Genomic DNA, 5,227 nt, shown 5'->3' on the forward strand with positions numbered 1-5,227 from the left:
AGTGTGACAGACGCATTCTCCACAAAATGATTTCACGCACACACACACACATGCCCTTTATGCAAATGTTCGAAAAGGGGATGAAGAACTTTCAGCATAACAAATAAGTAGTCAAAGTAACATCTTTACTAAATTAGTATGAGAATGACAGCCTTATTATGCACTTTTATGTATGTCATGTGAACCAGCCACATCTCTGAGAATTTCTGATGGATACAAGAAGTGGGAATGAGAGGTGAAAACAGAACAATAATGAAATAAAAGAACAAGTTCTTAATTGTTGTTACTGGAGAATAAATTCTTTAATGAACACTCGCGAAGAAAGATTTTTCTGCAGAAAATATTATAGTATAAGGAAACAGACCTCACAGCTAAGTTTCTGTTAGGGATGGCGGCGATTCACCAGAGGGCTGTATGAGCAATATCAATGGAAATGACATTACCAAGACAAGAGTCTGAGGGACAATGAATTATTGTGCTGAGCTCTAGAATAATATGACACATGATGCGTATTATGCTCATTGGAGGACCGGCGACACTATTCGTATTTTTACTGATGTGGATAACTGATTATAGTTTATCACTAAGACGCTAGTCAAAGTAAATAAAGACTTTCCTTTAGTAAAACTCTTTTCTCCAGCACCAGACAAGGATTTCACACACACATACACCTTTAGGGTATGAATCAATTACACTTTCACACTCAGAGGATTGCACCTGTAAAAACTACAAGTGTCACATTAAGGAATATGTGTCTGATCCGCACTCGCTTCACCCTGTTCTCCATGTGACAGGCGCTTTAGACACTCCACCACCAACAGCCCCAGAAAAAAGTCCAGAAAGGAACACAGAAAATATTAATGGAAAACACATCGATCGGGAAAGAACTAAAAACAAAAAATGTCCAGAGCATGACACATTTCGCAAGGGAAGTCATCATCCTCGCCAGTGGCGGAAAGACGTCAAGCTGTCGGACAGCGCAACTGTCGGAGGAGTGAGCGGACATCGCCCCAAAGATCACGTGATTGTACAATATTGTGTCTACACCCGATGAAACTTATTGATCCTTTATAATGAGTACATGGAGCAGGCTCTTTCTCTTGTCGCCAGGTAATCATACATAAGACGAGAGATGAGTTCAGTCTCTGGTGCTGACATTATTTCCCCCAAATGGAGATGTTCAACTCAGGTAGAAATGCCTCACCTTCACTCGGGTTTATCCCTGCGTGTCTTGCTTTGGAAGAAATTGTAATTGGCTGGAGGGACATAAAGACCTTCATAGCTTGTCACCTCAGGTAAGACTTCCTGTTGGAGATGCATACACAACAGCAGGCAGAAAACATGAGAGAGAGAGAAGGCAGGATGAACAGACCGAAAATCGCCAAACAACATTAATATTGTTATTTTCTGTGTGTATGTGTGTCTGTGTTTTGCTTTTGTATGCGTGTGCGTGCATGTGGGTAAACTCTTATCTTTTAAAGAAAAAAAATATCATTTATGTACTAGTAATCTAGCGCCAGACCATCTGCTGCCATTTTTCGTCGATGACAATAAACTAATTCCCTTTGTCCCACTACAATGCTGCTTATCTTAAATCCTCGAGATGCTTTTTAAGTTCACCAGGGTGAAAAACATTTTTCACGTGATTAGGTTTAGTCTAGTAAATTCCCAAGCCTCGGCGAATAACATTGTTTCCTTCAAAAGACATACACTCGCTTTAACCTCGCAATTCTCTCATCTCGTTTTGAAAAGGTGGCTTCTCGTGACGTCACAAAAACCGGCTTCCGGTTATGGCAGTCTTCAGTAGCAAGAGCTTGAAATCCGTGCATTGGCTGCTGCCAGAAGTGATGTCAGAATTTAAAATTTGGTTTAAACCAGGAGTCTTTTTCCCACAAACATCACAATGCCTTGTTGTGATCATATGATGTAGTTACCGCGGTGTATTAAGCTTTTAGCAACTGTTAATCAACTGATCTATCAATCAGTCCTTATTGTCTGTGTAAGGTGAAAGTTCAGGACAGAAATTTGCCTTTGGCTCTCACTAGAAGACTTACAGATGAAAGTGAAGTGTCACAAGCTCACACACACAGACACAAACCCTCCTAAGCATCGAGTGCTAAGAATACAATAATGCTAACAACGCAACAAAATAATTTTAAGAGACAGAATAATCCTAGGAATGTTTCTTACTGAGGATGATGATGGCTGCTGGCACGAAAGACCTGAGTTGGTATGCATTTCTTCGCACTTGTCGCCTGCCAGAAGGTAGAAGAAGACCTTCATATTATACAGTCCTGTCCCCTGTTAATGGCAATGACATGTGCTGTTCAGTTTTCAGCAAGTCTGAGTCTCATTTTGTTTTTCTCTCGAGGTGGCCTTTAAGCCCTTGTGACTTTTTTCTCTCCGATGAAAGCGCAACTCGACAACTCGCGGGGTTCGGTGACATTTTTGTTAGCAGCCCCTCCCATACCATGTGAGCCTCCCAGTTTGTGGAAGATAGCACAACCGTGCAGAACTGGCAAAGAAATTCAGGAGGAGATTGTATTTCACAGATAAACGAGTTTTTGTTTTGTTTTGGTTTTTTTTTTGATGTTTTGTTTTGGCAGTGGGTGAGATTGGCAATGAACATACTATTTTATTACCACTTGTGTGCACTCTATGTACCTCTCATAATGACAACATCGAAGAAATGTTTGAATAATACTCAACAAATTAATTTACGATGCTCTGTGTGTGTGTGTTCATTGCTCAGTGTTTATCTCTGTAAATAAGTATTGATGAATGTGTATCTCCATTTACTATGGTTCATTTTGTTTATTTATCAACAGCTAACATTGCCCGTCATTTAGCTTCAGTCATATACCAATGGATATACTCATGCACAAAGTACAAAGGATGGGGTCAAATCAGTAATGTTGTTACGAAGCAAGAAACACAAAAGCAAACAACCATCGTCATGTTGCCAGGTGTGAAATTTGTCAACACCATCTCCAGACCTTAATGACAGTGACACTGACACACTTTAAAAATTATAGTGATCTTTGTTCGGCGAAGCATCCTATAGCTTGGTGGCTGCAGCAGTGAACTAAAGTGGTTCACCCTTTCCACAGGTGAAAGATATACCCCCTTATCTATTATTGTTGGGTGGAAGTGGTGTCTCCGCAGTTGTGCCAAGGCTGGAGACCTTTCATCCCAATGCAAGTGAAGAGAGATGTGCAAGTGATGTCAGCCCGGTCTTTCGGTCTTTAGGATCAAGAGCAGGGTTGGGCAATTAATTTTCCCAAGGGGCCGCATGAGAAATTGGGATGGTTTTAGAGGGCCGGACTAATATAGTTAACTCAGTTTTACCCAATACTGTATATATAGTATATATACTGGCGGGCGGGCCAGCGGGCGGTCCGGTCAGAGACTGGAAGCGGGCCGCCCCTTGTCCAGGTCTGACCAAGAAGGTACAAGTGGTTGGCAAGGACCTTCTGTGCGACACAACCCCCAAGATTTTATAAATGAGAGAATAATAATACTGAGAATTTGTAAACATATGTAAGAAGATAAAATAAATTAAAAAAAATAACATTACATCAACAACAATGGTGGTAATACAACTATTAACTACATAAATAAAGTAAAACAAAGCCTGCATGAAAATATTCACAAAAAAATGACCGGAAGTGAATGAGTGATATCCTGAAAAAGTTAATTATTCTTTTTTTACTTCTACTCGTTTGTGGCAGAAATAATATGAAGAAGAAATATGTAAGACATGGTAGGTTGTATCCCAATTGTGTCCCCAGTAACACGGAGCTAAGTATTGGTTGCCGGGTGTCTGTGAGGCAGCCAGGGCACTATCACATGTAGCAAGCATTAATCCAGAAACCTGGCGCGATTACAATGGTTTCCATGGTTTCCATCTATCACAATCATGTGCCAGTGACCTACTTCTGTGGGGTTACTAAAAAGTCATCTTCAGTGATAGCGAGAATGTATGTTTGTCTTTCTTTTTTTCTTATTTTTTTATTCTTTCTTCTTTTTCTCTGTTGTCTGCCTGAAAGTGGGTTTTTTTTGCGTTCTTTGTTCATTCTTTTTTTCACTCGTTAAGGATTTTTATTGGGGTTTTCTTCCTTTCCTTACTTTTGTTTTGTCTGTTGATTGGTTGTTTGTTTGTTGCTTTGTTTGTTTATTTGTTTGTTGTTGCTTTGTTTGTTTGTTGTTGCTTGTTTGTTGTTTGTTTGTCTGTGCTATTTTCTTATTTCCCTTCCCGCATTTTTCCTTCTCTCTTTCTCTATGCATATATATTTAAGTATATATTAAAGGGTTGACATAAATACAGAGTACCTGAATGTCAGCAAAAGCAAGAACTTCACGATTGTCTCTGTCATCACGATTGTCTTTCCTCTGTCATCACCCACCACTAGGGTCAGGAAGTGCAAATTAAGAGGCAAAAAAGTTGCCCACATTCCTTATGCCGCCAACAAATATCCAAAGGTCCACTGTTCTCTCTGTATCAACAGACCGAAATCGAATCAGTCCATATGACCTTTGCTAATAGAGAATTTTCTCGCAGTTGCAAGCCGATTGTATGGTTAGGAGAGAAAGAGAGTTGGTCCGTAAGGCCCGATCATTTCCGAGAGGAGACGCGTTGGTCCGTAAAGCCTGATTATTTCCGAGAGCAAATCGATAGACATCGCGATATTTCTGTATCGTTTTACAGCTTATATCGTTGGGTCATGCACTTCAAGCCCTCTCTCTCACAAAGCTGATCGACAGTTAATTAAGAATAAGAAGGACTGAGAAGGGAATAAATAAAGGAAAAAAGCACCAACTGATGGAGGACTGAAAAAAAGTAGAAGAAGAAAGGACGAGAAAAATAAAGAATATCGTCGAGAAAAATCCTCTACGACGACGACAACGATGATGATGGCGGTCAAACTGTTTTACAGTGACGTAGAAGGTGACCACGGGCATCAAACTGAAGAACATACAAACTGCGATATCACTCCATATAGTCAGGAAAAATACTTTTCTAGGCGTTCCCCACAAGCGTGTTAAATAGTTGGCTGGGGTGGAGTCCGATGAAAGCTTTGCCCTGCATGACAGCAACAGTTATCACTAAGCTAACACTGGCAAGCAAAGCTCATTGTGCAACGTGATGTAGACACATGCAGAAAGATAGTCTTGCGGAAATTCTCGTGTGGCTGTAACAGGGCGAATCGGGGCTTGGCACGCGGCC

The sequence above is a fragment of the Pomacea canaliculata genome, linkage group LG4 (assembly GCF_003073045.1).
Source record: "Pomacea canaliculata isolate SZHN2017 linkage group LG4, ASM307304v1, whole genome shotgun sequence".
Lineage (NCBI taxonomy): Eukaryota > Metazoa > Mollusca > Gastropoda > Architaenioglossa > Ampullariidae > Pomacea > Pomacea canaliculata.